This window comes from Bos indicus, chromosome X (assembly GCF_029378745.1).
Source record: "Bos indicus isolate NIAB-ARS_2022 breed Sahiwal x Tharparkar chromosome X, NIAB-ARS_B.indTharparkar_mat_pri_1.0, whole genome shotgun sequence".
In the NCBI taxonomy this organism is placed as follows: Eukaryota; Metazoa; Chordata; class Mammalia; order Artiodactyla; family Bovidae; genus Bos; species Bos indicus.
This window is the reverse complement of record NC_091789.1, coordinates 55,089,226-55,100,766: the sequence shown is the minus strand read 5'-3', so window position 1 is coordinate 55,100,766 and position 11,541 is coordinate 55,089,226. Positions and strand designations below refer to the sequence as shown.

The 11,541-nt window shown below is 43.0% G+C and overlaps 1 long non-coding RNA gene across 1 annotated transcript; it reads right to left on the bottom strand.

Annotated features, from left to right (window-relative positions):
• Nucleotides 1-5,625: 5,625 nt before the first annotated feature.
• LOC139181463 (uncharacterized) lies at nt 5,626-7,800 on the bottom strand. Its single transcript, XR_011565408.1, has 3 exons — nt 7,696-7,800; nt 6,738-6,936; nt 5,626-5,766 (listed from the first exon to the last, which is right to left on the bottom strand). It is a non-coding gene; the product is annotated as an uncharacterized lncRNA (long non-coding RNA).
• Between the last annotated feature and the right edge of the window lie 3,741 nt (nt 7,801-11,541).

Genomic DNA, 11,541 nt, shown 5'->3' with positions numbered 1-11,541 from the left:
TTGTTGGGACTTCCCTGGTTGTTGATGGTTAAGAACCTGCCTGGCAATGCAGGAAAAGCAGGTTTGGTCACTGGTCAGGGAACTAAGGGGCTTTCCCAACAGCTAGTGAGTGGGTAAAAAGAATCCTCCTTCAGTGCAGGAGACACAGGAGATGCAGCTTCGAGTCCTGGGTCAGGAAGATCTCCTGGAGGAGGGCATGGCAACCCACTCCAGTATTATTGCCTGGAGAATCCCAATATTTGGGGATTTAGGAGCCTGGAGGACTACAGTCCAATGGGTCTCAAAGAGTCAGACACAACTTAATGACTAATCATACATGCGCACAGGGAATTAAGATCCCACATGCTGCTGAGCAGCTAAGCCCACGTCTCACAACTAGAGAGCTGCAACTACTGAGCCCACGTGCCACAACGTGCACTGAAACAAAGATCCCACGTGCCACAACGAAGACCCAACGCAGTCAAATAAATATTAAAAACAAAACAAAAAACTTACGACTTAAAAAAAAAAAGATAATGACAGTAATTATGCTCTAAGTAGGCAAGAATGTGGAGCAAGTAGAATTCTCATTTCCTGCTATTGGGAATATAAACCGGTACAACCATTTTGAAAGATTTTTGAGATTACCTAGTAAAGTTGAGGGGCTTCCTTGCTGGCTCAGCAATAAAGAATCCACCTGCCAATGCAGGACATGCAAGTTGATCCCTGGGCCAGGAAGATCCCCTGGAGAAGGAAATGGCAACCCACTCCAGTATTCTTGCCTGGGAAATCCCATGATCAGGGGAGCCTTGCAGGCTACACTATATGGGGGTCACAAAAGAGTCGGACATGACTTAACGACTAATCAACAACAGGTACAGTTGAACTGTTCCTGAGCCCAAGCTTGCTCTGCTCCCTGCACGATGGGCTAACGAATCAGAGATAAGGTGTTGAGGCAAGGAATACCATTTTATCTGGAAAGCCATCTGACCTATCAGATGGCCGACTAATGTCTCAAAATAACCATCTTATCAGGGTCTGGATACAAGATTCCTTTATAGATCAGGTGGGAGGAGGTGAGGAAACAAAGTGAAAAGCCCATAAATGTTGTAAATATCTCTTAGAATGGCAGGCCTCGGGAAGGAGATGTTTAACTTCTTCCTTTCAGTCATCCGCATGTGGATAGGGTCTTGAACAAAAGCAGTTTAGTTTAACAGTTAGGCAGAGGGGCAGGATTCTCTGAGGCAGCCATTGTGTATGACTATAACAAAAGCAATGAAAAACAAGTCAAAGTAACAGTTCCAACATGGGGTCAGAACTGGCTTTTCCCTGCAACAGAACGTGGGCACACACTATGATCCAGGACTTTCATGTCTATGAATGTACTGGAGATCAGGGCTTCTCAACTGTTGACATTTTGGAAGAGACAATGCTGCGTTGTGGACTGTCCTGTCCATTGTAGGGTGCTTAGCAGTGTCTCTGGCCTCTACCCACTAGATGCCAGGAGCACATCCTCGCTTATGACAACCAAAGATGTTTCCAGACATTATCAAATGTTCCTTGGTTGGGGGCAATTGTGTATAAAATTGCCCTCAACTGAGAATCTAGAGAAACTCTCGTGGATGGGCATCAGGGGATATGAACGAGAAAGTTCACTGCACAATGATTTGCAAAAAGATAAAAATGAAAACAACCCATATGTCCACAAACAGGAAATAGACACATTGTGGGATTTTCATATGATGGATAACTGTACAGCAATGAAAACTGACTTATAAGTTGTACACATCAATATACATAAATCTCACAAACACAGGGTGATGGGGGAGGGGAGAAACACAAGTAATACATCTAGTATATTTGCATACACTCCAAAATGGACAAGAAATAATGTAATTTGAAGGAACATTTCCATGCAGTGAATGTATAAATAAGTGAATTATTAATAAAGTTCAGGATAGTTGTTACCTCTGGGAAGGAATGAGAAAGTGAATCATGGAGGGCACAGGTAAGATTCAAAAGCATTGGCTATGTTCTAATTTTCAAGCTGTGTGATGGGTAAACAGGTTTTTATATTATTATTATGATACACCTTACATATATGCTGTATTATCTTCTGTATATACGAAATAGTTCATAATTTATAAGGAACTGATGGGGACTAAAATATGGTGGGAAATGGAAATAAAGGCACTGGAGTAAATAACAAATTGAATGAGAGGGAGAGAAAAAGAGCTAAGTTTTAGGTGCCTCTTAGAATAGTTTTAAACTGATTTTCTTCATGGATTTGGTGATGAGATCAATTCCTCATCTAAGCACACATAAACCATTGCTTAGACTTCTACGAAATGTAAATTTCATGCCTCAAAAGCTATGCTATAATACTATGTGATTCATATCACAGAGGACTTAAGAATACCACATTTCACAAAACATCATTTTCCAAGAGTCCTGCCATGTTAGAGTTTTGAATGTGTACTCCTTTGTATTCCTTGGAGTTACAAGCATCTGAAAATAGGGGGCTTAGAGGACAGTGATTCTTCATCACTAACTGTAGTATCATTAAAATATCCCTAAGTGGTAACAGAAAATCGATTCCATCTCTGGCACCCACCATACCCCTTTCTTTTTCTCCCAATGGTAATCTCCCAGGCAGTGGAATAAAGGAGAGTTTTGGATCACATCCTTTGAGAACATGGAGCCATAACCAAGGAAAATATCAAAACAGCCTAACCTTTCCTGGCTGAGACAGATAGGTACAAGACAGGTCTTATCCTAAAGAAGCCCCAAATTTTCAAGGTTGAAGGACTCAGTGAGAATATATTCAATACATGTGAAAATAGGGAAACCCACAAACACCCAGAGTAACAGGAAAGGGTTTGTCCCTGACCTGATTTAGGGACCATCTCTCAGAGACCCAGAGAAGCCCGATATGTTAGCGCTTCAGCAACCTTCAGTGAAGCAAGGCTGAGGTTCCTCCCTCACCATGAGAGGCGTCACGTACATCTATGTGGATAATGTGGCCCACTTGTCCTGTTGCCTGTATACAAAGCCACCACCTCTTAGATTCCTCTCAGTCCTGAGAGTATAGCACTGACTGTGCCACTCAACCCTTATAAGCACAGACTCAGTGAAGAGGAACACACAGGCCTCTTGGGGCTGGGGACATGGGGCCACTTGGGGAGTAAATTCAGGGCCCTAGGTACCTGGACCATAATGAGAGGCAGGGACACGGACTCAAGAGTATGCACCAAAAAGGCTTATCTCAAAAAGAGGTGTTTTTTTGTTTATAGTGAACCTCCAAAAATTCTGAAGCCCACATAAGGGCCTTTCATATTAACTACGGCTATACATGGGTGGCTCAGTGTTAAGCAATTGCCTGCAACGCAGGAGATCCATGAGATGCAGGTTCAATCCCTGGCTCGGGAAGATCCCCTTCAAGAGGAAATGACAACGCATTCCAGTATTCTGAATGGGCCAGTGAGACACTCCTATGGACAGAGGAGCCTGGAGGCCTACAGTCCACAGGGTTGCAAAGAGCTGGACACGACTGAATTACATTACATTAACTATATTAGCACAGAAATACACACTCACACACACACACACACACACACACACACTCCTAGAAAGGCAAGAGCCAAACAACCAATCTGAAGCCTTTCAAGTGACACTACATGGATAAATTTCTACTTGGACTGTTACTTCATTAAACAACAATGAAAAAAGGTCTTGTGCCTTTTTTCTTTGTTCTAGCCGTAAGTAATACTCTGTGATAATACATTTTTAAATGACAAAACCAGAGTCATGGAAAAGGGCTGTGGATACCTTATACTAACTTCACTTTAACAAACCTTATCAAGCACCTATGAAGAAGAAACTACAATGCTTTAGAAGAGACGAATAGAAGCCTATAAGTTCAGAAGCTCACACTTTAGGGAGTCGGGGAGTAACATTAATAAATAATGTTCATATACTCAAGGATATGAGATGAACTAGCACAGAAAATAGGAAAAGGTATTGCTGCTAACTAGCGAGCATTCAAGTGGCCTGAACTAAATACAGAAATAAGGCCTTCTACCCCAAACCCCTGGTACTCTCCTCTGATCCTCTCTACTCTGCTCAAATAGCACTTTACAGTTTTCCTTCAGTAAGTTCCAGATATTAGGCCCATTTTGCCTTTCAATTTTCTTTAGAGGCGATATTTCAGACCTAGACAAAGGTACAGAGATTACTACACCATGCAAACATCGCTCATCTTAAAAACAAAAGATTACAAATAAAATTTAAACCCATTATACCTCTCCCCAGTTGAATTCTCCCTCTATTGAATAAGATTTAACCACTGTCCTAAATAAGGTTATTGTTTTCATACACACCTTTCTGCATGCTACATATGTATGCATCACTCCTATGTATACCTTTTACTACAAATATATGAACCTATAATCAATATAAGAACTGTTGCATCTTTTTAAACTTCACATATGTATGGTATCATAATGCCTTTACCCTTTCAGAAGGGTACCCTTTACCCTTTATCTATCTGTCGCTTCCACCCCTGAATCTTTGCCCCATGCTATAAGCTGTATTTTGTCCCCCTAAAAAGATATGTTGAAGTTTTACCCCTTGAACCTGTAAATGTGACATTCTTTGGAACTAGGATATTTGCAGGTGTAACAGTTAAGATGAGGTCATACTGGATTAGGGTGGGTCTTTAATTCAGTATGACTGATATCCTTATGAGAAGAGAAAGGACAAAGAAACAGACAGGGGAAAACGCTATGTGACGAGGGAGATGCCAATGACTGACACCGACCACCAGAAACTAGGAGAGAGGCATGAAACAGATTCTCCCTCAGAGCCTCTGGAAGGGACCACCCTTGCTGATACCTTGACCTCAGACTTCTGGCCTCCAGAACTGAGATAATGTATTTCTGTTGTTTTAAGCCATCTGGTTTGTGGCAATTTGTTACGGTAACCTTAGGACACTAACACACCCCTCTTTGTGTCTCAAGCCCCTGAGAATTCTAGTGTCTTCCTAAGTCCAGATCTTACCACCCTGTTAGTTTACCTGCAACAGTACCAAGTCAGTGAATTAAGGATGATCCTGCAGTGGGTGTAGCAAACCTTTCCCCCACTGCTCTAAAGCAGTGGTTCTGAAACTTCAATGTGCTTCAGTAGCACCTGGAGGACTGTAAAACCCTGATGGCTAGTGGCCTACCCTCAGAATTTCCAACTCAGTAGGTCTGGAGCAGGGTCTGAGAATGTGCATTGCAAACAAGTTTCCAGCTGATGCTGATGCTGATGCTGCTGTTCCAGGCAAGCTAGGTCATCCATCAGTTCCTTTCAATAAAATATAGTAGAGGCTAGGGCACCATCCCACAAATTATTTACAATCTTATATTTTAATTTATTTGGGGCTGCAATAAAAGGATTTAAAACAGGCTTGACAAATAGCGGAAAGAAATCCCTTTCAGTGACAGTAAGGTGGGCCAAAATAAATAGAACAATGATAGATTTGAGTCAGTGGTATTAATGTGGAAAAAACAAAACAAAACAAAACTACAGCTTATTACTTTCAAACAAGCTTTTATTTCCAATGTGAACAATACTATCAAATTATCTGTAAAAGGTAAGAGTAAAGTCAGATGTCAGTAGTTAGTATCACTTTGGGGCATTGAAACTTTGAAACAAAATTAGTATTTCAGGCTAATGAAAACAAGAATATCCATGAAGAACAGATTCATCTTTTCTTTTGCTGTCTGCTTTTTCTATGCCTTCCCACTGTAGGATGAAATAAGAGCCAGTTAACAATTGTACCTCAATAACATGCAGTGACTTTCTAAATATGAGTCAACACTGTGTACATCTATTTTCTCAATGTTTTCTTCTTGTAACCCAGACCCTTGATGATCAGGGTGCACATCATTGCTCATGCAAAACTTATCTCCCTCTTGCCCACCGCTATAAATGCTTGCTGTTTCCTTGAAAGGCCACACTGTGATTTAAATAAGTCATTCCACCTTAAAAACTGGTATTCCCTTGCACAAATCAACAATCCCTTATATTTCCAGACCTTCAGTTTCCACATGTGTAAAATGAGGATGAGGCTTTATCAAACATCCACATGCATGAAAACTAAGAAAGAGTGAGAGAGTGAGTGAGAGCGACTACAAGACGAATGAATAGAGGAAAGAGAAACAAAGATTTAATTATCAACACAGTGACAACCAATGATATTACTGAGATTGTTTTCTTTTCTTTTGAATAAAAAATCTAAATTGAACTAATATTTGTGAATTAATCCTGAAATGCAGTTCTCTTGAAACCCTTAACATCTTACTACTTTGTAAGGAATCGCTTTCTCAAAGTCATTGTCAGTACAAGAGACTACAATTCTGTGGCCAGGTGATGATGACACAGCTAACGCATGGCCTAGTCACTTTAGCTGCTGCTTCTGGTGACTATTCTCTGAACAAGCCCTGGTCTCCATTTCCAGGTCTGATAAATTTCCCATGTGTAGTAGACTTAAAGCTACAGGACAAAGAGCTTGTGGCTATAAACGCAATACATTTCAGAACATACTGCCTCCTACATTATCTAGAAAACATTATTAACAATAAACTGCTTTTCCGAAATTAAATTTCAACAATTTTATTATTTACTTTACAGAAGAAAAATTTAAAATATACAGCTGTTAGTAACAGGTATGTGTCAGGAATGGTTATGTCGTACTAAAGCCTATACAACAATACCTGTATTATCCAGAGCTGCTCTTTGCTGAGACCACATCCATTTAGAGTCCTTCAGGTTTTTCATTTCCATCCTCTTCCTCTTCATCAGTGTTTTCATACTGATCCTCACCCTCATCATTGGGGCAGAATGATGCAGACATTGGGGTCAAAAGTTGGCAGGGAAAATATCCCAACTTCAAATCAGCAGCAGAGTCTAGGCCTGAGAGAAGAGAAATAGGTTTAATAAAAGAAACAACAAATAATACCTGGATACATTTCTAGCCCCCCATCATGTCTGCTGCTTGACAATGTTCACAAACGTTTTTCCCCTCTTTCCAGTAGATCGGTACACAGATCTCTCTGATTATTTCTGGCCCTTTGGAGAAGGGATCCGAATCATTTGATACTGATACCATTTTGTATGTGTGTGTCGGAACTTCAATGGAAAAAAAAAATGTTTGTTTGACTTAAAGACAAATTCTATGGGGACACTCACAGATTCCTCAATCGCTGAAAAGTGCCCCTGTGCTATGTCATCATTTTCTCAGATCCTCCTACCGAGAATATTCACATTTGTTAAAGCCGTTGACCAACAGGGAGGGATGCCACTTGTTTGCCTCTAGGTTGGGAGAAGGCAGCATGCTGTTTCTCGAGACCATGAAGGTCTCCAGAACTGGGCTTCCACTTGTGTAAATTGTGCCCGGAGGTTTTTGAGAGTTCTGACCCACTGTGTGACTGCTAGAGACCTACCTGCCTTTGAGCTCAATGGCCCCACAAGGGCCTGAAGGCTCAGCCACCACTTGCCCGCCTCAGCCCCTCCGGGATCACAGGCCTCAACCTCCCAGTCTCAGAGGCAGCAGTCAGGGCTTCCTCGCCCAGAACTCGGCCTCCACTGCTGGTTCCTTTGTCTTTTAGGATGCAACCCCCTCCGCAGGATCCCACAGCTCCCAGGGTGTATCGCCCTCCAGTGGGTACTCACCCTGCAAGACTCTGCCTCCCTCTCCCAGGTCTTCCTGCTCCTGAGGAGGCACCAGACCTTCTCCAGCGTCCGAGGGTGGCTGGGAGCAGCCCCTGGCCATCAGGCGGTCAGCGGGAGGCCAGAACAGGACATGTCTGTTGTTACGGAAATTGCGTAGAAAGGAGTCGACATGACCCAGAACAGGGGCCCAAACGTCTCCACACAGAATCCAAAGGCCTGCAACCACTGCCGCACCCTCCTGCTCATTCTCGTCCTCCTCTTCCTCCCCCTCTCCAGACAGGTGCTCCTCCTCCTCCACGTCCTCCAACTCGAAATCGATCTCACTCTCTTCCTTGTCCTCCTGCATCTCTACATCTTCCTCCATCTCCTCCCCCTCTAACGGCTCTCTACCACATTCCTCTTCCACTGCGGCCTGTGGCCAACCCTGCTCCCCGGGAAGGGCTCTGGAGACCTCCAAGGAAGCCAGAAGAGCCGTGGCCTCCTCGACTCCTTCCGTCCCCTCCCAAGCAGATGCTTGGACCCCAAGGAGACTGGGGTCGCGGCCCGCCCCACCACCAGCTCTCTCCGGGCCACCTGGGATCCAGTCGTGCTCCTCTGTGGCAGACATGGCAGGAGAGACGTGCCAGACAGTGATCGTCCTGCAGTGATGTCTGTGGGGAAGATGGCGGCCGCCGGGCTGAGCGTTGCGCTGAGGAGACGCTGTTGGCAGTGGGACCGCAGGGTGGGGGTGGGGACAGCAGAGACGTCGGCTGCACAGGGAACAGGAGTCTGCGAGTTGCTGGTGTGGGCCCACAACAGGAATGGTGAGGGGGTGGCCCGCAGACCGGCCCACCAAGACTGAAGCTGAGCTGACCGCGGATAAGGCGGGAAAGACCCTGATGGGCTGGCGATGGTAGGTGGAGCTGGAAGGGTCAACCGCGACCACTTCCTCCAGCGCCAGCTCTAAGCTCATTTGCCAGGAGGCAAGGATTGGCATGACCGCCGTCCAATGAGTGATCAAGGCTTTCAGATTGCATGCAAGCCTTCCAGCACCAGGTCATACTTTGAGCCCACAGGAGTCCCTTCCTTTCCATTGCTGCTGCTGCTGCTGCTGCTAAGTCGCTTCAGTCGTGTCCAACTCTGTGCGACCCCATAGATGGCAGCCCACCAGGCTCCCCCATCCCTGGGATCCTCCAGGCAAGAGTACTGGAGTGGGTTGCCATTTCCTCCTCCAATGCATGAGAGTGAAAAGTGAGTGAAGTCGCTCAGTCGTGTCCCACTCCTAGCAACCCCATGGACTGCAGCCTACCAGGCTCCTCCGTCCATGGGATTTTCCAGGCAAGAGTAGTGGAGTGGGGTGCCATTGCCTTCTCTGTCCTTTACATTGTACCATTGCAAAAGCAAAATGGCAATGTCCCTATAGGCAGCACCCCTGGGTATGGGAAGCTGGGTGTGATCCCCAGTTGCCACCTTGTGTCAGCTCAGGTCATCAGAGATACACTTATTTTAAAAACTTCATAAAGGCTTGAGAAAGAACATCAAAGGTAAGAGATGGAGAAATTGGAAAACATAAACTGAATAAACGGGAGCACTGAACATGAAATAGAAAAAAATGAAACAAACTAGATAAAACTAAAAGATCATCATATGGTCCAGTTGATTTTAAGCATGGCTGCTCATTAGCAACATATCTATAGCTTTGGAGAATAAAAGCAATACCTTGGCATTTTTCAAAAAATTCTAAGATAATTCTGATATGTGTCAGGTTTTTCTCTTGAATGGTAGCTTTGGTGATATAGAATTCTACTACTTTTGTGTTGACCACTCATGGTACAATGGTATTAAGTGAATAATAGTTACTCACTAGTACGTATATAATATATATTTTAGAAAACGTTATTAATGTTTGCCTAACTAAAAAATTATGACATTTTGATTCCACTTGTTTGACTTAGTATGAATAGAATGCTAGATTTCTAATTTAAAAAAAAGATGAGCAACAACCAACAAAGTTTTACTATATAACACTGGGAACTGTAGTCCCTTTGTCAATCTCTTGAAATACCTATAATGGAAAATAAACTGAAAAATAATATATGTGTATATGTATAACTGAATCACCTTGCTGTGCACCTGGAACTTTGTAAGGCAACTATACATCAATAATATGTATATGTATTATTATTATTGTTATATATTTTAATTTTCTTTATATAAAGTATAAAGAAATGATAAAGTGCATAGATCACATATGAGCAAGACTGTTCACACCTCCTGGTGAGAGACAGAAAGGAGAATTTGGAGGTTTTAATGTTGCTAAAGTTACTTAGAAAAGAACATACACGATGACATGGATGCCTCGAGAATGGAGACTGGAGAGTGGAAGGAGTAAAAATAGGAGCTGAAAAGGGATTCATCAGGGCTCCCCAATTCACTTCAAGGCTCCGAGAAATGAAGAGAGACTTCTTTTCAGGACTGGGCTAATCACCTGCTCTACACTAAACAGTGACACCCCCCCTCCCAAATGCATATATTTAAATGTTTCCCCACTCCATCCCCCAGGTGACGGTATTTGGGAGTTATGGCCTTTAGTAGGAGACACAGTGAAGATAATCAACCTTGCCCTATATAGAACTTATGCATTATAGATTTCACCCCTTATACCGGCCTTGTTTTGTTTTACCTAACTCATACTCAAATTTTCAATGGGGATAGTCCATTGGGTCCCAAGCTGTCAAGCACATTTCTAAGTGACAAAGACTCAATTTAACTTTATGAGCCATATGTCCGAGTGCCTATGCCCACTAGGGGATACTTTAGGAGAATGGCTGCTATGATCTGGAGCACTGAAACACCACAATCATAAAATTCTTGAGGCAAATACATCTATTGGCTCTCTTCAGTAGCTCCCTTAACACTATAGGGGCATCTTTTAAAAATTTAGGGATATCTTCAAGTATTCCTCTATTTCCTTCCCCGGTATTATGTTCAAAGAGTTTTCCTAAAGCATGCATTTCAGCATTTGCTGAAAAGTGAAAGTGAAAGTCACTCAGTCATGTCATGTCCGACTGTTTGCGACCCCATGGACTACACAGTCCATGGAATTCTCTGGGCTAGAGTACTGGAGTGGGTAGCCATTCCCTTCTCCAGTGGATCTTCCAAATCCAGGGATCAGACCCAGGCCTCCCACATTGCAGGAGGATTCTTTACCACTGAGCCACAAAGGAAGCCCAGCATTTGTTGAAGTCAATTCCCAATCTATTTGCAGAAGTCTTAAGCCAATAAGCACTTTTTGTGTTTAAAAATATTATTGCACTATTGTGGTGAATGTCACAGGCATTTAGTACGTTCACAATGCTTTCAGCCATTCTCTCTGTTGTGCCTAAATAAATCATCACTCCTAAAGGAAACCCCATGCCAGTAATCACTCCTGTTTCCATTTCCCCCTCACTGCAACCAGGCTCTGATAACTACAAATCTTCTGTTTACCTCTATGAACTTACATTTTTCTAGATAGCTGAGAGAAATAAAATCCTACAATATGTGACCTTTTGTGTCTGGCCTCTCTCATTCCTTTTTGCGGCTGAATGCTATGCCTGTGTACAGAGGGTAACTTTTGTTTATGAATGTGAAACAAGTTGAGGATAAGTTGGTGGATCCTTGGGATGTTTCCCATTTGGGTTCCCATTTCGTTAGGGCTTGCTATGAACATGGGGATAGAACTTTTTGTTACCTTTGTTTTTGAACAAATACTTGTAATTCTTTGGCTTATATAGCTAATAAGTGGAATTGATGAGACAACCATAAGGCTTTTACCTTTTTTCAGGAGCTTTCAGATTCTTTTTACAGCGACTTGCTGTTGTTCAG